The sequence below is a fragment of the Danio rerio genome, chromosome 5 (assembly GCF_052040795.2).
Source record: "Danio rerio strain M-AB ecotype USA chromosome 5, GRCz13ab, whole genome shotgun sequence".
NCBI classification, from domain to species: domain Eukaryota; kingdom Metazoa; phylum Chordata; class Actinopteri; order Cypriniformes; family Danionidae; genus Danio; species Danio rerio.
In genome coordinates this window covers 37,213,449-37,235,716 of record NC_141025.1, presented here as the reverse complement: position 1 = coordinate 37,235,716, position 22,268 = coordinate 37,213,449, and the positions used below count along the sequence as shown (strand labels likewise).

Here is a 22,268-nt window from a genome sequence, read left to right as displayed (position 1 = left end):
CTACTAGTGTGATATCTATAGTGCTATAGTTTTATTTATCATCTTGTATTATATTAATTGTAAGAAGGCTGTGGTATGGGAAAATCTGAAAATCTTTAACCAAACTACTGAGACAGACAGCCGTAACTTCAGGTTAACATTTTGTCATTTATATAATACCTTTGGTTCACAGGAAAACAAATCTCTTTTTAAAGCAGCATGAATCATCTGACCAATAAACTTAAACAGCGATTTCTGTCACAAAGTACTTTTTTAAGATGGCAAAAATGCAATGACCCACAGGGGACTATCCAATGTCAAGAGATGTCAATGCCACATGTTTTGGGGGATTTGGGGAAAATAACGTCTCTGGACTCAGTATAACTACAACAAAAACTGATAGGAAGTCCCCATCAATACAGAAAAGCAAATATGTACACTGTCAGAAAAAAGGGTACGGTTGGGGTACATTTGTGAACACTTGGGGTACAAATGGTGAAGTTGTACCCTCAATGGTTCAAAGTAGCACCCTAAGATACTTATATGTACCATTTAAGGGTAAAAATGGTACAAATATGTTCCCAACTGTCAAAGGGTCCATGTTTGGGCCATTTAAGGCCCAAAGAAAGGTACAATCACTTGTGTGTAAAAGGAGCAAGGCAACGTGTATGAAATGGTCCTTCATTTATGTTACGAGTTGTTGGTTATTTGGAAGAAATGCACAAAAAAACTGTACATTATAAATTAAATTTTTTAATTATGTAAAACATTGCCTTATATAAATATTATAAATTAATATTTTTGATTTAAGAAAATGTTAACATAAATCCCCCTAAATGTAAAGTGAAATGGCTTATTATACACAGACCTTTCTTTGATTATCAGATTTAATAAACTACTAGAATGGACATACAAGTATAAAGTATATATATTCAATAGGAATTAAAGGTAACCAGCTTGGTAAACAAAGACAGAGTACAACATTGTAGCATTAATAAATTAATTAATTAATTAATAAAACAATTATAAAACGTAACAGAATAATACTGCCAAAATAAGACAGCTGAGAACAAATAATAGATTTAAAAGACCAAAAGCTGACCGTTAGATATACACAAAACGTATTAAATATAATGTTTTAACTACAAGGGGAGATTGAATCCAGCGGCAGATCCGAGATTGACTGGCCGAAGTAAATGCTGCTGTCGGCGGGGGAGAGAATCATAAAGCTCCCGCTGACAGAGTCCGCTTTCACTGAAGCACATTGTCAAAGAAGCGCTGTCTTTTTAAATAAACTGTCGATTCGAGTTTAAAAGAACTACATTCTCGCCTGAAATACTCTCAAAACTACATTTTGTGACACATTAGATGATATTTTTTTTAAATTTGCGGGTCTGCAAAGCGGGGATTGTCCATTGACTTTCGCTTAGCATTAGCAGGCAGCCAGCAGATTTGAATTCGTGTTGTCCAATAGGATTTTGCCCGCGCCGTGCATTCATAATGCCAGCTGATTACGTGCGACGGTTAATCTCCAGCTGTTGCACTGCTATTCTGAGGCTCTTCTCGCCGCCGATGGAGGATGGACCTGAAGGACTCAAAGAAGCTGGAATACGTTCGTGAAGACGAAGCACAGACATTTGCAGGTACGTTTAATGTTAAATAACTTATTGTAAATATCCGTTGGGTCATATTCAATTCATAATTGACGTTACTTTGCCTTGTGTATGTAACTTCGTTATGATTACCGTCGAGTTAATTGCCGCGTGAGGGGACCCTTTTGTAATTTAAGGTTGACCAGAAATGAAAATATGATTTTTCACATAACCTGTCCATGAGACAGAGCTCGAGACGCTGAAAAAAACAGCGGTGAAACGTCCAGAGAAACAGTTCAAACACGTTTCGTTTTGTTTGGATAATGTTGTTAAGCCTTTATTGCATACGTTATTTATAAATTCAGAATTTTCTCAGTGTTGGAAAGCTAACATTAACGTTCATGCTAACGTTCATGTTTACTCAGGACAGGAGTGAAGTGAATGCCTGTCCCCTTTATGTCTGAAACAATATAACTTTAGTTTATGCATATCTCGAACCACGTTCATTTATAGCAGTTGTATTTTGTAACGTTACATATTTAAATAACGTTATAAACGGATGTTCAAGAGAGTCCTAATCATCTGTCGTGTCAGATCGAGGGGCAGGTCTTTATCAAACCTTTGAGTTGCTAATTTAAAGCGCTTTTTTTTTGTTTGCTGTTAACCTGAAGTTCACACCGATCATAATTTTTTTTATTTCAGAAAATGAAGTAGACGAGGAAGCAGTAGTGTAATAACGTAAGTATTTAGTATTTTGTCTTTCATCTGTTTGTTAATAATTATATATATATATATATATATATATATATATATATATATATATATATATATATATATATATATATGTATATATATATATATGTATGTATATGTCTGTATATGTGTGTGTGTGTATACTTTTTCCCTAGGAATTCATTGTGCAGTCTTAAATTTAATCTCCCTTTTTCTATGAACTGTAAAGTGAAGTGTTAAAGTTAAATTTGAATTTTTATGGTTGTCATTATTTTTGACTTATATTTGAACCAATAGGTAATTCCTGCAATTGGTGAGGATGCATCATCTTTTGAGGGTAATGCGAATGTCCTGCGTATCCAGTGAAATAAGGTGTGTGACCCTTTATTAAAAACACCCTTGTCAGTGAGATCCCACATTTTAAATCAGTTCTCAGTTTAAATTAAATGTTTAATGTCAGTATAAGCCAAAGTGTAGGATCAAATGACTATTATAAATGTTATGACTATTGTAAAAATATTTTAATTTTCAAGCTTTGTGGTGAACACATATGTGCATTCAAGCTTACAACTATTTGTACAGTGATAACTAAAAGGAAATGGCAACAAAGAATGTTAGATATAGTTTTTATTTAAAGTGAATCACTAATTTCCTTTTTGTTTATTATAGTCATGGTGAACCTGACTGAATGCATTCATCAACCATCTCCAACCAAGTCAGAGCTTCAAGGGCAGCTTGTGCTAAAGGTGCCTGAGCTTGATTAAGAAAAAAAGCATCTCCACTGGCCAAAGTCTACAAAAAAGCAGGAGAATAGAAGTTTGCAGATGATCTAACAGGTATTAACATAAAACTTACATAATAATAATTTTGCAGATCAAACCTTTATTTCTTGGATGGGATCATTAAGTGCCTTTTCAAGCTGCATTTAGAAAGTTCAAACTCATAGGCCTTATATACAAACCCTTTATATAGAGAACATGTCTCAATTTTTTTCTTTAAAAAATGTAATTCATAAAAATACAATAAATATCTTTTATTCAGCATTTGCTAAACGTTCCAATATTTTTTTTCTTTATTTTAAAAATGGGTCCTTTTATATTATAAAATTATTTAAGAGTACTTTGTTAATTTTTTGTCTTCATTTTATTTTAAGGTGGTGCAGTGGGTTGCACAATCGCCTCACATCAAGAAGGTTGCTGGTTCGTGACTCGGCTGGGTCAGTTGGCATTTCTGTGTGGAGTTTGCATGTTCTCCCCATGTTGACGTGGGTTTCCTCCAGGTGCTCCGGTTTCCTCCACAAGTCCAAGTCCAACAAGTCCAAAGACGTGCTACAGGTGAATTGGGTAAGCTAAATTGGCCATATGTATGTGTGTGAATAAGTGTGTATGGGTGTTTTCCAGTCATGGGTTGCAGCTAGAAGGGCATCCGCTGCGTAAAACGCGTGCTAGATAGGTTGGCGGTTCATTCCGCTGTGGCGACCCCAGATTAATAAAGGGACTAAGCCGAAAATAAAATAAATAAATGGATGATTTTATTTTGCAATAGATTCAGACTTTCGTGCTGCTCTAATTCTGCTCCCCCATATTCTTAAAGAGAAAGTTGATTGCTTACAGTAATTACACTGGAAGAGGTTTGGGTACTGTTGGTTAAACACTTTGTAATACTCTGATAGATGTTATGCAGTTCTGACAGATTTTACATTGTTTATTGATGTCCTTTTTCTTTTCACAGTGGGATGATGATGATGCTCCCTACCCACCTCTACAGATGGTTGAAAGTCCTTTGCAAAGTGTTGGAGAATAGGAGTTAAAAGGCATTATTACATCCATCGCCGTTTACTGTGTTTTCAACTTGGCTTATCCACGCTACATAAAGAATGCAAAGGATGAACATCAGCAACTCCCCGAGATGGAGCAACAATTTAAATTTGAACATCAGCAACGGTGTGAAGATGGAGATCCAAAATTACAAGAAAAACAACTCAGTGCAGCTGTCCGAGAGAACTGGTATTGCTGGGTCTGCATCAAACAGCAATGCTTGGATCTTTGCATTTACTTTTTTGCATGCGTTTCGAGTCTGCATCAGTATTTTAAGACTAGCAGCTATAGACATTTCAATAACATTGCCCAAATCAACTGAGAAGCACAAGATGACACAATGCTAAGAATTTTTTCTGCCCAACATCCTTGATGAGATTGACAGATTCAGGTGTTCAAATAGAACTGTTTTTGTGAGCATGTGAGACCGCTAATGAAGAAGAAATGACACTTTCCTAATGAAATACATTTTAAATGTCAATACTGCACTGGTTTCTGTGTGGCAAGTTTATAATACTGCTGTTGTATGATTCATATTTCCATGCAAATACACTAGGAGTTGACTTTGAATGGGGTGTTATAAACCAAGACAGACGGACTTTCAGGCTCTTGAAACATACTCTGCTGATAAACTGTTTAAGAATGTTTAGAAATTTTAAATCAAACGTGTAATACTGTTTGATCAAAAGTGTTTTTGAGATCTAAAATGATTAAGGGTATACAGTAAGTTTCAATTTACTGTATGGAAATAGATTGCTTTGAGATTCTTGATGCTTTTAGAAAAATGTAGAATGCAGTGCACTAACAAAAATATACTTCATGAGGTCCAGTGCTGTTTTAGAAAGATTACTTTGTTACATTGGTAAAAATGCTCAGTGAAATGGGATGTACTGGTGTTAAAAAATAATATTAAGCTTTTTTGCTGTTTCATAAAATGTTTTAATGTTTAAGCAGCTATTTTTTAAAAGTTTATGCATCTGGTATGACATTGTGATAGTTTAAAACTTTCATCCTCTAAAAAGGTGACAATGTAATTTTTTTTGAATCTTTCAATGAGTGTGATAAAATGTTACAAGTATAAAAGTACAATTATCGTGCAGTTTGTACTCATGGAAAAATTTTGCTTTTTATTATTTTAAAATGATGTAATGTTTAAACATTCATCCTGTAAAAATGTTGATATTTAATATGTTTAATAAATGTGATAAATGAAATTTAATGTGTATGGAGTACAAATCTGAAATGAAAGGGTACAAAATTAATCCCTATGGAGGAGAAATTGTACCTTTTATAAAGGTACATTTTTGCACCATAGCCCAAGTAAGGTACAATTAGTCAGCAGAGGTACATATTTGACCCATTAAGGTACATACTGCTAGGGTACAAATATGTACCCATGTGAAAGGGTACAACAGGTTTACCCTTGAGGGTACTGCCCCAGTGACAAGCCATTGTACCCCTAAAGGTACAAATTTTGCACATTTTTTCTGACAGTGTATGTGTGTGTCTCAACAAACAGCAGGGGAGGAAGAGAGAGAGAGAAAGAGAGAGAGAGAGAGAGAGAGAGAGAGAGAGGGCACAGATTTGAAATGACAAACTGCTCAGTGTGAGAAGCGAATGGTGATGCGTCATGCTGCAAGCCTCTCACACTTGACAAAGCCAGTGAATTTGCAGAATTAACAATCCTGACAGAGAAGCCTCAGTTCAGAGAGACTGACATTACATCACCACAGCTCACCCTGCTGGACACACACAAGCCCTACATAGCCCAAAACACCACCACCAACACCCACTGCTTACACACTCTAACAAACCCATAATAATCCTGAAGTCTGAAAACTTAATATACTAAAAAAATGTTTTATACCAATCAATGATAAAAAAAAATAAAAAAAATAGTTTGGCATACTAAAATAGAACATTAATCATATTAATTCTCAATATAAATCAATTACGTTTTTAATCATAAACAGTGTTTTGTTCATTCATGAATATCCTGGTATACTCAGTATCATACTGTCCAGCATTAAGTTCTTAAGCTTTTATCACATCATTAAAATTAATAAATAATTAGAATTAAAATAAACACAGATTTTAAACACCCACCATATCCACACATTCACAGGGTTGCCATGTTTTATAAGGATACTTTGTAGATACAGTATAATGATTTTTATACTGTAAAAAACTGCATATTAGTATTAGTTTCACCCCCAAAACCAAAACACAACTCTGTCGGATATATTTCTGTACTTTCAAAGAATATAATATTTAGTATGACTTGTCTTTAAAAATATGACCTCATAAAACGGGACAAATTCCACAGACGTTTATTGTTTTTATACAGTATAAAGCTACAGTTGTGTAAATACTATTGCCCAACCTGAACCCACACCCTAATCCAAACCGAAAACTTTCCTGCGGCTTAGGAAAATTGATATCTTTGCCCTTTTATACAAACATACTAATGTAAGGTTGATGTTGAGTTTAGAAGCAAATACTGTAATTCAGCTTGAAAAATGTTTTAATTGTCTCATGTGTGATAACTTAAGGAATGGGAGGCAAAGTTCAGCAAATCATAAAAAAATAAATAATTAAATATTAATAAAAGTAATTATACAATGAGATATATACAGTGCTTGACATAATTGAGTACACCCCATTTTTAAATTATTTTTATCTATTTGTCAGTGAATTTAAACAAAGTGCATTTAAACAAAACTTATTTATTAAGTTTTAATATTTAATATTAAATATTTATTAATTTAATATTTAATTATTTAATATTTATTAAAATAATATTTTAGTCACCAAACATATTTAGAAATGAAAAGATAATACAATTACATTCAAGAAAAATACTGCAAAAAAATTACAACCTACAAAATTTCTACATTTTTTTTTTATTTATTGCTTCTCTTGATTTTTCCACTTTTTATAATTTGTATTTAATATTTTTCTTTAACATAAATTAAGGTGTTCTAGTATTTGGACTGTTGTCGTAAGTTATATTGTTAGATAAGCTTCAGATTAGAGCTTCAGTACTGACAAATAATGTACAATTAAAGTCAGAATTATTAGCCCATCTAAATTATTAGACCCCGTTTACTTTTTTCCCGATTTCTGTTTAACAGAGAAAAGATGTTTTTAACACATTTCTAAACATTATAGTTTTAATATCTCATTTCTAATAACTGATTTCTTTTATCTTTGCCATGATGACAGTAAAAAATATTTGACTAGATATTTTTCAAGACACTTCTATACAGCTTAAAGTGACATTTAAAGGCTTAACTAGGTTAATTAGGTTAACAGTGGTTAGTTATAATATAGACCTTAAAATGGTTTTTAAAAATTTTATTCTAGCCGAAAGAAAACAAATAAGACTTTCTCCAGAAGAAAAAATATTATCAGACATACTGTGAAAATTTCCTTGCTCTGTTAAACATTAATTTGAAAATGTATATAAAAAAGGGGGCTAATAATTCTGACTTCAATTGTATATGCGTCTATATTAAAAAATATATAATTTAAAAGATAATATTTGTGAGTGGTATACTTATATATGTTGAGCGCTGTAAACACACACACAGACATATGTGTACACACACACACACACACACACACACACACACACACACACACACACACACACACACACACACACACACAGAGTATAGGCAACATTTGAAGTGGATCAAAATCCTTTTTGACAATTTAAAAAAAAAACTTTTTTGATTCACATCAAATGTTGACTACTTGTACTGCATATATATTCCTAATTTTACAAATGAAGACATCCTTAAAAATTTATTTGGTCAGATTTAGCTCACTTCCATTTACAAATTTGTACTCAAACTACAGCAAAAGCATATACATACACACATAGCTCTGTGGTCTGGATATGATTTCCCTGCTTTAGGAGTTTTGGACGTTTTTTGGAAGACATGCCTGCTTAATTTCCTCTGAGGAAACACAAACCCGGACTCTAATCACCCAAAAACACACAAATACGTATAGAAACAAGCACACGCACACACATGCGCACGCACACACACACACTGCAATCACTACTTCACTGCTCATACAATATTACTGTTTATTCCAAACAAACTACTAGTAAGGGAGTGCGAGTCCGCGCAGTGCCATAGGAGAGAAGAAAGACAAACAGAACGAGTGATTACAAGCGAGTGAACGAGAAAGACAAAAAGCAAAGGAAAAAAGTAATATCCTGTTTGGCTGAGTAAAAAAATAAACACATTAAAAAAAGACGAAGGCTGGAGAATATACATACACAGAGAGAAGAAAACAAGCCTTGATGACAGGCTTTTGTGCATTTTAGATGACTGCTAAGAATTTTAGTTGTTTACATTGTTGTTTTTATTTTGCGATTGAAGGAGAAAGTTGCATGTACTGTACGTGTATGTGGTTGTGTGGATGTATTTGTAGGGCACCTAAAAGCAGGTACAAGGAGAAATTACCACACTCATTTATCACCTGTGTTATCTGCCCTAAAGGCCAACAAGCAGACAACATTCACACACACACACACATACACATACACATACACGTCCTAACATCAAACTATTAACAGGAACATCCAAAAAACTATCACACCAAACTTTGGGCCACAAAAACTTTATATATATCCTTCAGAAGCTTAGAAAAATGTTACAAAAACAGCTTTTCCTTCTGGAAAACATTAACAGGGACAACATATAAAGTGTTCAGGATTAAGTATTAAGCTCAACTCATTTCCCCATTTCTTCGCTTCCTTAGTACAGCTAATTTGATAGTTTCTATTTATAATAACATACAATATTTGATTCAAATCTTGTGAAAATTTGAAAAGTAATGAAAAAATAATATTAGCGTTATTTAAAGAAAGCCACTGGTAAATTTAAATAGATGTAATTATGTTTTTGTATGATGTCACATAGCAGTCTTGAGATCAGATAACTGTGATTAACTTTAGTTTAGTTTCTGAAATGGCCGAATGTACTGTTTAGTCACTGAAATCTAAAGTAGCCATTAATATGTTTAATCTGCTTTTGACAACGAGAGCTTGGACAAATCTATAATAAACTGGTTAGACTGGTCAGGCAAGCTTGGATGCACGTATTGTGGGTTAACCTCAAGATAAAAAAAAAACACTGAATTATTTGGAGATCATCAAGAGACCCCCATTGAACCGTATCTAATTTAATCCAAATGCTCTGAATTTTAAGTCAGAGGCTGGAAAACACTGTCTATGTTCTCAGGCAAGGCCATGTCTGGGTCTCCAAAGCATTGTCTCCATTTATATTCAGACTATTTCTTACCAACACGGCCTGCATCAACATACTGCCTAGTAGATAGGGCTTATAATAATAACTTTGAACAATGAGTCATTAACATGTTGCTTAATGCTATATTGAAAAGTAATTGATGTGCATTCATAAGATTTAATCAGTATTAGGCTTGTGTAATATAGAAGTAATCATCGATACTAGATGATTCATTTTGACACTCAATTCTTCATTAAAGCTAATCTTTAAAAAATATATTTTAGAAAAAGAATGAAAGTTGATGTCAAAATAATATAAATTGAAACACTCTAAATGATACACCTAAATACCTGAATTTTCTTCAGCTTATAAATCTTTGATTTTAGCATTGTATTATTTAATATCTTCTTATGCAGCTCATTTAATGAAATAGTTCACTCCAGAATTTAAAATGTACTCACTATTTATTCATTTTCAAATGGTTTCAACGCTTTGAGTTTTTTTTTCTTCTGTTGAACATAAAAGAAGACAGTTTAAAGAAAACTGAAAACCTGTAACCATTGACTTCCTTAGCATGAAAAACAAATGCCAAAGAAGTCAATGGTTACAGGTTAATCATATCTTATTTTTTGTTCAACAGAAAGAAGAGATTCAAAAGTCTGAATAAAAGGTCTGAAAAAAGGGCGAGTAAATGATGACAAAAGTTTAGGTGAACTATCCCTTTAAGTCTCTAAAACCGATTATGTTTGTAATCTTTTCTTTTTCTTATTCTTTGTTTTATTATTTTATTAATAATTGCAGTGTGACTTTTTGCTTGTTACTATGATTTTTTGTAAGCTTTTAAATTATGGCTTGTTGTTGTATATCTTGTAGTGCATTGAGTTTGAGAAAAGAGCATAATAAAAAATGCATTATTATTATTATTAATTGTGGCCATTTCAGATTAAAATTATAATCCTTTGTGCATTGTGTTTAATGTGTTAAATTCAAGCTTAGCATGTATTTAATAGTTTATATACATTAAAATGATTAGCATAATTATATATATATATATATATATATATATATATATATATATATATATATATACATATATATACATACACACACATATATATATATATATATTCATATATTTACATATATTAAAATATATATATTTTTTCTATTTTAGCATTTTATTGATTACTGACATGAAAACATTTGTCAATCCATTATATATACAATTTATAGCCCCCCTGAATTATTAGCCCGTTTATTTTCCCCAATTTCTGTTTAACAGAGATAAGATTTCTTTTGCACATTTCTAAACATAATAGTTTTAATAACTCATTTTTAATAACTGATTTATTTTATCTTTGCTGTGATGACAGTAAATAACATTTTACTAGATATTTTTCATGACACTTCTTTACAGCTTAAAGTGACTTTTAAAGGCTTAACTAGGTTAATTACGTTAACTAGGCAGGTTAGGGTAATTAGGCAAATAATTTTATAATGATGTTTTTTTTTTTCTGTAGACGATCGAAAATATATAGCTTAAAGGGGCTAATAATTTTGACCTTAATTTTTTTTTTTTTTAATTGAAAACTCCTTTTATTGTAGCCGAAATAAAGCAGATAAGACTTTCTCCAGAAGAAATTATATTATCAGACATACTGTGAACATTTCCTTGCTCTGTTAAATATCATTTAGGAAATATTTTTTTAAAAAAAGAAAAACAAAGGGGGCTAATAATTCTGACTTCAACTGTGTATATATATATATATATATATATATATATATATATATATATATATATATATATATATATATATATATATATATATATAATGTGTGCCTAACATAGTTTGTTTGTAATAAAATACTGTAACAAACATGATTGCTACATATTAATGCAAGTCAGGTTAAAGTGTTTCCGGGACATGACTATTAACAAGGCAAAACGTACAAGTGCAAAAATTATTAAGCTGCTAATAAGAAAATTAACTCAATATCAAACAGGAGCAAACACTGCAAAATAAACAATTTAGCACATCCATAACATGCTATACACTACATCCAAGCCGAGTTCCCTTGAAGCAACTTGCCTTGCTCAAGGGCACAGTTTTGATCTCAGTAAGTCTGGTTCACGACTTACCTGAAATTAAATCTCCTCCCTTTGCGTTAATACACCAGATCATTAACCATCCGGCCATGATCTGAGCACAGACTTAGGAGACTTTAAAGAGGAAATATTTGCCCACTCGGTTGAAAGACTAAAAACACACTGGAGGAAATTTGATTTATCTAATCTTTTATGGTGATCAGTCAGTCTGGAGGGAGGTTGAGAGTCGAAGCGTTTTTGGTTGGTACACTTTTGCGCCCAAGATTTATTGATTCTTCACTCGGAGGGTACATTTAAGCCTCTGAGAAAAAGTGCTCCTTCGAGTTATTTGAACCAAGCGAATTATAAAGCAAAACATGAAAACAAACTTGAGGTTGGCTTTCGTGAAAACATATGTTTTCATGCGTTCACTACAGTCATGAAAGTATGTTTATGTATTATTGCAGCTTTGATGTGTGTTCCAGATAATCTGCCAGCAATGCTGTTGACACAATTAACACGCCGCACATATTCTCAAATATTATTACGTTTTATTAAAAATGTATCCCGCACCAGATGTTCGAATTAAGAACATAACCGCATTAAGTACAACAAAGTCAGACTACAGGCTCCATTTTCGATCTCTGTATGTGAATTAAAACGACATTGTCGGTTGGTTTATATAGTTAACTTATACAGTCAAATCAGCGTTTCCCGACCCGTGCTCAATGCAGAGAGACCATGAAGAGCACTTAGTCCCAGCAGACCCAACATCATCTGGGTCAAAGATTGAGTGGAAAACATGTGTTCTAAAGAGAAACACAGAAACAGAGAGAAATGATGTTCAGATGTGCGCGTACAAACCACTCACTGTGAGAGGACAGACAGATATGGATCAGCTGAAACTCTATCTGAACCGAATGTATTGAATTACATAAGAGATCTAAGGGACATCTTTTGTTCCCCCCACAGCAACAAACCCTCTCTTTCTAACACACACACATTCGCATGCACAAAACAGTCAATTCAGCAGTCAATACATTAGCACTGGGACCATTAGGAGTTGTGTTATGGATTGTCAGACAGCGATTTTACAGCTTTTAAAAACAATCCCCGGTTATATAATTCATATTTGCTTACTTTATATCCATTCACACATACACCTAGCTGTATCACACTATAACAAACACACACACACTCATCAATATTCTCATCCGTTAGACTATAAAATCCTGAAATGAAACATTTACACTCTAAACCGTGCCACCTCCTCGGCCCCGATGAGGAAACTTAAATTCACACTTAATATTCAGCACAGGTAATACATGTGGTGCATTCCTCTAAGGACTGTGCTCTTGTGTTTGTGCTTTGTGAGAGCATTAATGGCCTGTGAGGATCTGATGAAGGAAGAGTGGGGGTCTTGAAGCATCAAAAAGCTACAGGACGAAATATGTTAGACGGCAATGTAATATGCCACAAAAGTGTACAGCGGCTTCTCCTGAGGAAAAGTTGGAGCATTTAAATGTCACTAAAAGCACACAGAAATATGCACCGTTGCCGGTTTTCTCATCTATTTTTCATATCGACAGAAAAAAGCACACAAAGGGAGGAAGGGAGGTGTGAAAAAAGCTGCAAAAAGTGGTGGCGGGTTGAACTCTCCGGTGTGCCTTTTAATGCAGCACCAGTTTCACATGTTTTTTAACGCTGAAAAATCATCACTGGAGACCACGATGTGTCGAAACACATTGCCACTCACACACAATATCCAGACATGTTCAATAAAGTTTTACACTTAAAATAATAGAAATATAAATGTTATGGTAACACTTTAAATTAAGGTTGTATTAGTTAATGCATTTACAAGCATGAACAAACAACAAACAATGCATTCAGTACAGTATTTGTTCATGTCATTTAATGTGATATCACTTTAGTTTAGGTCACAAACCATTAACTAACACTACTAGCTTAATAAGTGAAGTTTATTTATAAAATAATTTCAAGAGGATCACTTTCTTATGATTGCTTGTGGCTGGTCCTGCATTATTTAATTCATGATTCACCAATCAGACGATTCCTAAGCCACTATAAATACCCTAGGTTCCATATGACAGCCATCTTTGTTTTTAAGAATCCCCCCTTCCACCCCTACTCCTCCTCCTTTCCTAGATGGGTGGCACGGTGGCCCAGTGGTTAGCACTGTTGCCTCACAGCAAGAACGTCACTAATTCTAGTCTTTACCAAGTCAGCCAACATTTCTGTGCGGAGTTTATAAGTTCTCCCTATGCTCACGTGAGTTTACCTTGTCCAAAAATCCTGCAACTTAAGTTAATTGACTAATTTAAATAGGCACCATAGACATGCACCTAGTAAGTAGTTATCTCTAAAGAGCAATCACTATCTGTTCATTAGCTACTACAGCGGGGAAGTTCTTGAGATCTACCTGAGCTCAAACTCTCCTCTAGCCTTGCAAACTGGAGGGAGCCCCGGGCTCGAGGATCTTATGAGCTCAGGGCTCTCTCCTGGGAAAAACAAGCTTTATAATCAATCATTAGCTAGGTGTGAACTCTTGATACTATTAAGTAACCATTTAATAGTTAAGGTAGAAGTTGGGTTTAGGGATGCAAAATAAGACTTTATATAACTTGTAATGAACAGTTAGTATCTTAATATTAGGCAGGTAATAAGCCAGTAGTATTATAATATAATAATTATAATAGCATGAATCGTGACCTAAACTAGAGTTAATGTTAATATTTAATACAAATACAGTTGTTCATTGTTTGTTCATGTTAATTCACAGTACATTAACTAATGTTAACAGGTATAAATTTGGATTTTGGATAAGGCATTTATAAATGCTGTGGGCCACAAAGTAACGCAGGGTAAAACGTAATGCAGAGTTTTAAGGTATTTGCTCAGGGTTAACCATGGCGTGCTTTTGAGGTTTTGACCACAGTGTCAGCAAATGTTTTCCTGCCAATTATTAAAATAGTTGGGGAAAAAAATTAAATTTAAATCTGTGAAAGTATGTAAATGAAATTGTATATTGTTGTAGTTACCTTCTTCTTGGCTAAAAAATTTAACTGTTTTAAAAGTAAATAAATAGAAAAAAAACACTGAATGCTAGCCAGTTTAAAAAAAAAAATGAACACGGAAGGTTAGTTGTAACATGGTGTTACAAATAAGTCACACATTGTTGGACACCAATTAAACAACAAAATAATTGTTGAATTTTGAGTGTAATATTGAATTGCTTTTATGTTAAAAATGTATTTTAATAAAATATATTTTTTAATAGAAAATATAAATGTTATTACTAATAATGCAAATAAATGCATTGTATAATAATGCAAATAAATCCAAATGTGTTTATCCAATAGATAAATAAATAAACATGCTGTGCTTTATAAGATAAAAAATGATTTAATGAATTTTATAATGTGTTACAACTAACCCTCTGTCTGTTGCATCTTGCCCCACAGGTGGGGTAAACAACAGTAACATTTTTATTCCTGGCACTTTTGGCAATACTGCACAGAAACCATTTATTGAAGTGGCTTGTGTGTTGTTGGGGAAAAAAATGGTTTGTCTAAGCCCATTACTTTGTTCATTATTTGGCCAAAACCAAAAAGTGTTACTTTGTGCCCAGTTTTTTTTTTTTTTTTTTGTATTGTTCATGATTAGTTTATATCACCAAATACATTAAGTAATGAAATCTTATTGTAACGTGTGACCAACTTTATATATATGAAAAATAATTTTACTATTCCTATAGTGCTCAAAGAATCTAATTACTCAATATGTTATTACTATATATTAAAGTTTTGATTACTTTTTGTACTTGATATTTTCTATAAATTAAGTAATAAAAAGATAAACACAATGGACTGATTCTCCATTTAAACAACGAATCTCTCAACCAATTATGACACTTGGATTCTTAGTCCATGATCTGTTTCGAGTTTTGGAGACCTAAATATTTTGGAAATGAGTTTTAAATTGAAAATATGGATTCTTTTTGTGCAAACTCCGTTCAGACAATCAACAGATAAAAGTACATCATTTGCAGATGAAGGAGTCGCTAAACAGCCGTGTGTGCTGGTGGGTGCAGGGCTTTGTAGATGAGAGCGTATTGTCCCTTTAAGAGCACAAGTAGGTCGGCGGTCGCTGTGGCGTCGGCTGTGTCTGCAAGGCTAGTGATCTGATTGGTTGTGATTTGTGGGAGAGCTGATCTGATTGGTGGTGATGAGGTCTGTTTCACTGGGCCTGGCTCATGTGGGCCAGGTGTCAGAAAGCATCGTTTCCACACCAACGCATTACAATGAGACTGGAACAAAAGGGCTGACGGCGCAACCTAGAGAGAGAAGGGGGGGCACACACTGGGAGGACCGAGCAGGAGAATGGAGTTTAACTCCAGACTTGCCTGACATCATACTGAAAATGCAGATTGACCTCCGCTTTCCAAAGTGGAGTAGAGCCGCAATAGGTCAAACTAGCTTCACTTTGAACCAGACAAAACAAACAGGAATTCAAATCAAAACATGCAGCAAACAAGCTTTCACAAACAAACCTACAAATTGCTGAAGGAACAAACTTATGTTATCAAAATTCAGGCCTTAAAGGGACAGTTCACCCCAAAAATTTAAATATACACACCATAAAGTTTTTTCAAACTTAGAAAAGATTTATTCTTTCTTTCTTTTTTACAAAACAAAAAAGATCTTTTGAAGAATGTTGGTCACCAAACAATGTTATGTTCTGAAGTTATGTATTGAAGTTGGCTGACCATGTTCCTCAAAATATCTTCTCTACATCAAAACAAAGATACTCACACCGGCTTGAAACAGTTGGGTGGTGAGTAAATTTTCATTTTTGGATGAACTTCCTCTTTAACAATAACAACAATTTGCTTACAGATTACACTGGCGCTTATTAACATATAGTTTTTTTATGTTTGCCTTTGTGTCTGCATGTCCTGTGAAGTGCAAATATTGACAGATAAGTTTTAACCAGAGGACCACTTCAGCCCATTATCACTTTGAAACATACGTGCACTGCCCCCTAATGGTTCCTTTCAACATTAAAAATGCACATGCCACTGCTCTGCAACAGATAAGAGAGTGCTCCTTTAACAATTATCCTTTCGAAATCTCAAATGATGAATGTTAAGACAATGCAGTGTCATCATCACTTAAGGGTGAAGCCACTGAGAAGCTGAAGTTTATTTACTGTACGGTGATCATTCAGAAGATCAATATGTGTGTGAAGTCACACAGCGAGAGGATGGTGTAATTATCTAATCGTTTCTGTTGAACGATCGCTCATCCCCAGCGTGGCATTTGGAAGACAGGCATCAGAAACTCATTTTAATGCCTATTATTAGTGCACACAATACTGAGAGTAGGAGTGGAGAAGTGAGAAAGGGAGAAGGGTGGGCGGCTCTCTGAATGTCAGATTCTCCTTTATTAACGCTGGAATTTTGTAAATCTAATTGAATGTTTTCTCAAGTTGAGGGGTCATTCAACACACACGTACACACACACACAAAACACACAAAGCAGTAATACACTCTTTAATATCTATAAAAGGACCATTTTGGATTCCAAAATGAATCTTCATTGAACAGTTCTTAAAATATTAACTTCTTAATGTAAACAACCCTAATTACCTATAATGCTGTTTCACACCAAAATGAAAGATTCTTTGATTGTTAAAGGGCACCTATAGTGAAAATCTTTTGTAAGCCGTTTGGACAGAACTATGTGTAGGTATTAATTGTGTGTCCATAGTCATAGTGGGTGATATAAAGCCAATAAGTCTCTTTTTAAAAATGTTCTGACATTAAAATAGGATCTAAATCCCTCCCAGTTTGAGGTCCACTGCAACATGTAGGAGTACAGTTTCCCCACCCACGAAATTGATTGACAGCCGCGTATTAACATGTCTCGGTAGTGACTTGTATGAACATATGCACAAGACAGGACGTGTGCAAAGCAACCAGGATTAAAGGATCTGTTCAGCTCGCTGTGATCATTAATCATCATCAAATGTGGTCAAGAATGAGTTTTACAAGTACAATTAGAAAAGAAGGCACTTTAATCCCGGTTTGTGGACGTTAATTCAGGTTTATTTTGTACAATAACATAAAGGAGATCCATACAGCAGTGGATATTATTGTGTATCCAGTCACATTTGCAATGCAAGAACAGTGCAAAGTACAATGTGCGCAATGTGTGTGTGTGCGCGCACAAACTTTGTAACGGCATTGTGTGTAACTTATCATCACAGAAAGCCTTAAAATAACTCCACATCAAATAATAATTGGGAAAGTTCTTACTGTAGTATTTGTCACAAGCGTTATGTAAGATATGTGCTTCCTTCATGTCTGTCACTGTGCTGTTTATCTGACACAGCAAGTGCACACTCTGTATGACATGTGGGAAAAGTGGGTGAAATTTTTAAATATGCTAATAGGTATAATAAATAATCTGATGGTTGTTTTGAGCTGAAATTCTACAGACACAATCTGATGTGAAGACACAAAAGTCTTATATTAAATCGTGAAAATGCAGTTAAAAGAGGTGCCCTTTAAAGCTTCTTTATGGAACTATCAAAGCCAATAGAGAACCTTTTATTTTTTTGTGTACAACAACAGCAGCAATGATCACTGGTAATAACATATTATCATTGTATACATATATAATTATATGTTAATAAACAAGATTTGTTAATATTATTGTATTAACGAACCATTAAACAAATTAAAATGAGCACTTCACCTTTATCACGTCTTCGGCCGGTTGAAGAAACTGGAACACCCGTAGAAAACCCACACCAACAAGGGGAGAACATGCAAAATACACACAGAAATGCCAACTGGGCCAGCTACTGTAGGACTAGAACCAGCAACCTTGCTGTGAGGAAACAGTGCTAACCACTGAGCCACCGTGTCACCCTGTATTTTTAGTTATTTGGACTAATAAAATATTTTTTAATTAACATAAAATGACATATAGAAGGCAGCACAGTGGCGAAGAGAGTAGCGTGATCATCCCACAGCAAGAAGGTGGCTGGTTCAAACCCTAGCTGGGTAAATTGGCATTTCTGTATGGAGTTTGCATGTTCTCGCTGTGTTAGCATAGGTTTCCACCGGTTACCCACACAGTACAAAGACATGTGCTATAGGTGAATTCAGTAAGCTAAATTGGCCGTAGTGTATGTGTGAATGTACGAGTGTATGGGTATTTCTAGGAGTTGGGTTGCAGCTGGAAGGGCATCCGCTGCGTAAAACATATGCAGGATAAGTTGGCGGTTCATTCCGTTGTGGCGACCCCTGATTAATAAAGGGACTAAGCCAAAAAGAAAATGAATGAATAAATGAATGACATATAAAAAATATTAGGTTATGAGTATCGGACAGAATATACTGATGCACAAAACCATCACTGTAATACGAACACCATCTAACCCCTCCAACCTCTCAGTAATATCAATGTAACATGTTCAGATCAGTTACAGCTTATCTGACACCATGTTCTGCATTGATTTGCTCATATATGCATTGATTTCTTTCCTCATTCAACTCAGTTCACATGTCAGGAGCAGAAGCTCAATGCATCTGATCATCATGTAGCGCGCTGGGACAATTCCCATCTCCCAGAACAGCAAAAGATCCGGTGCTCATATTGAACTGAATATTTAAAGCGCTTGAGCTCTTTCATTTAAGCGGTTAAGAGTTCCAGCTCATAAAAAACTCAAAGGAAACATTCCCTTTTGAAACCAACCAAAGAAAGCACACAGACCAATCAAAATGTTCCAGCTTCACATACAGGCAGAATCTGGAAATATAAATAAAGAAAGGAACTGTTATTTAAACTCGATACTGATCTTTATGAAAACGGTTTCATTTCTCAGTAATAATGAAATATCTCTCTGGCAGAATAAACAAATAAAGCAAGCCTCGTATACGCCAGCGGCTGTTTTTCTTCATAAGCAAGAGCATGAAAACAGTCCTGAACGGTAAGCTCTTTCATCTTGAGGAGAATGAGGAGTTTCTTTTCCACGGATGCTTAAGCACCGAACTGAGACAGACACCAAAACAACGTTACTTTGTGACTGCTGTTTTAATAATGCAAGAGCCTTTTGCTTGAGACATGAGGCACATCAGCACTCGGATTAGAGATGGACAATATGGCAAAGAATAACGTCTTTTTCAGAATGATTGAAAATTAAAATTTAGGATCTTTTTTGTGTTTGTTTGTTTTACATTTACCTGGTAAACTAACTGTTTACAACTGCCAAGTGGTCTAGGGCTATTTAATGCATTCAGAGTCATTTACTTGGCTGTTACAAATTGGACTCGTGTTCAATCATGGGTCAAGTTTTTAAAAATGATTTGGATGTGACACAGAGTACTAGTTTCAAGTTTCTGGCTTTCACCCTGCAGCAGTGCTTGGCTGGAAATGAAAATAGGACTAAAAATGTGTGCTTTGGGATGTGAGGGAAATCTAATCCCTTTCACACGTATGTTTTAAACACTTTAGCTGACCCCCTTCGTGAGTTAGATAGAACGCATCACTTTTATTTTTCCATGGCAATGGAAATAATTTTATCAACTTCTCCAAATCCACATCAAAGCAAAAGACTGTACAAAATAAGTGTTACTGCCAACTTTCATAGATATCAACATTTCACAAAACACATTTTTTGATTTGACAGTAAATGTGTATTACAATTTCAGCTATTCAAGCAAATGTTATTTCAACGTAAGTAAGCATATCTCTGTCTATGTGCCAGCCATTGCGAAAAGGCATATTTGAGTTTAGCAGCTGACTTTAGATATCAGAGATGCACTGAATATTTTAATCACACCAAAATGTACGATCCATGGACAAACCTATACTGATCACACTACTGTGATTGTATGTGTTAAAAACTTACAAAGACTTACAAAGTTGTTCTTCTGCAATATCACAAGATGTTGTTGATTGCTAAGCAGAAACTCACTCCAGACTTCCGCACAACTAGAAGCAAAAAGGAGCACCTCTAGGCTTTTTTTTTTACAGACAGCTGTAACTGTCTTAAAACATTTTTAATACAGTACAATTCTAGAGGTACACGAAATTAATATGAGATTGGGCAAAGTTAGCATAATACATCCCCTTTAATGAACTCTGGTTAGAATAGTGGTGAATGTTGTACCGTACATGTGAACTAAAGGGTGAAAATGTCTGTATTTCAGCACTCTCTTGAATCATTAACACGTTTTTTAAGCTCTTCATAAGTCTTCGTATTACAATTTCTTCAACAATTTTTTCAACAAAAAAACTAAATCACATGCACACATAAGTGTTTAACCCAGCACACAGCATTCCTTTGAAGATTTAGTAGATTCTGTTGCAAAATGTATGACATTTAATGTTAAAAATAGCATGAAAACTTTGCAAACAACAAACAACTGGTTTACGAGAGTTAATCAACTGAATTATGCAATGATATCCTAGGTATAAATATAATATATATTTACTCATTTACTGGCAGAAAAGATGCATCAAATGGTAAAGGTTTGGGGTCAGTTTTTTATATTATTAATTTTATTTAATAATTTAAAGAAAACTATTATGTTCCTTAAGACAGTATTTAATAAATGTAAAAAATATATTGTTATATATTTATTAAATATTGATTTATTAGTTATTGTATGCCATTTCAAATGAAATTATTACTTTAGTAATTATTGTTTTTTTTACCATTACCAATAATATTAATAATAATTATAACAACAATAATAATTAATATTAGAGTGATTTCTGCAGCATCATGTGACTGGAGTAATGAAGCTGAAAATTCATCTTTAAAATCACTGGAATATATGATTAAATAAAATTATAAGCTACTTTTGAACAATCATTTTATAGTGTATCACATTTCACAATTTTACAGTTTGTACTGAAATAAATGCAGCCTTGGTGAGCAGAAGATTTTAGAACATTTAAAAATCCTAATATATTAAAATGTAATAAAATAAAATAAAATTTCTATAAACATTTCTAAATGTTATAATCCAACAGTAGGATTTTTTTTTGTCCACATTCACATAAAGTTAAAAAGACAGTAAGAATTTGCAATGACCTCTCATTGCATCCCTGATCATCAGATCATTTGACAAAAATGTGTGTGTGCTTATTTGGACAGTAGTCTGATTGTTTGATTCTGCAGGATATGACCGGAAGGGAGAAACCGATGATCATTCAATTAAATGTGCTGGGTCTGTGTGTATGTGTGTGTGTGTGTGTGTGTGTGTGTGTGTGTGTGCATATGTCTGTGTATGAAATGGGAATCAGATGGAGTGTGTGTACGTGTGTGTGAATAATTATATCATGGTTGGATGCCTGTTCACTCACTGTGCAGCCAATGATGAGCTGATTAACAAGGATTTTAATTATTCACCAAAACAAGGTGCCCTTTCATACACACACACTCAAACACAACAGTAGCAGACAGACGGTGGCATCCTGTGGCGCCATGGTTCTCTGCGGGCACTGAGATGTTCATTGTGCCCACCATCTTCTGTCTGAATTTATCAAATCACTGCAAGCAAACATGATGCATTTATGTGAACATCACACACTACTGAACACATTTACACGCGCACACACACACAGACCAAAGCAATATTCAATACCCAATGTCTACACATAACAAAAACCTTACTAACTATTAATTAGCAGCAAATTATAGGAGTTTATGAAGGCAAAAGTCTTAGAATATGGATATATTTTGTTTTTCTGCA

The 22,268-nt window shown here is 34.1% G+C and overlaps 2 long non-coding RNA genes across 2 annotated transcripts in view; one reads left to right on the top strand and one right to left on the bottom strand.

Moving 5' to 3' along the window:
• Window positions 1–22,268, bottom strand: part of LOC141385554 (uncharacterized) — a 96,784-nt gene that overhangs the window by 53,331 nt on the left and 21,185 nt on the right. The gene's annotated exons all lie outside the window — the stretch shown is intronic.
• Window positions 1,535–7,576, top strand: LOC101885954 (uncharacterized). The gene is made up of 7 exons (XR_015490665.1): window positions 1,535–1,622; window positions 2,274–2,309; window positions 2,601–2,675; window positions 2,973–3,139; window positions 3,457–3,646; window positions 4,035–5,623; window positions 7,443–7,576. It is a non-coding gene; the product is annotated as an uncharacterized LOC101885954 (long non-coding RNA).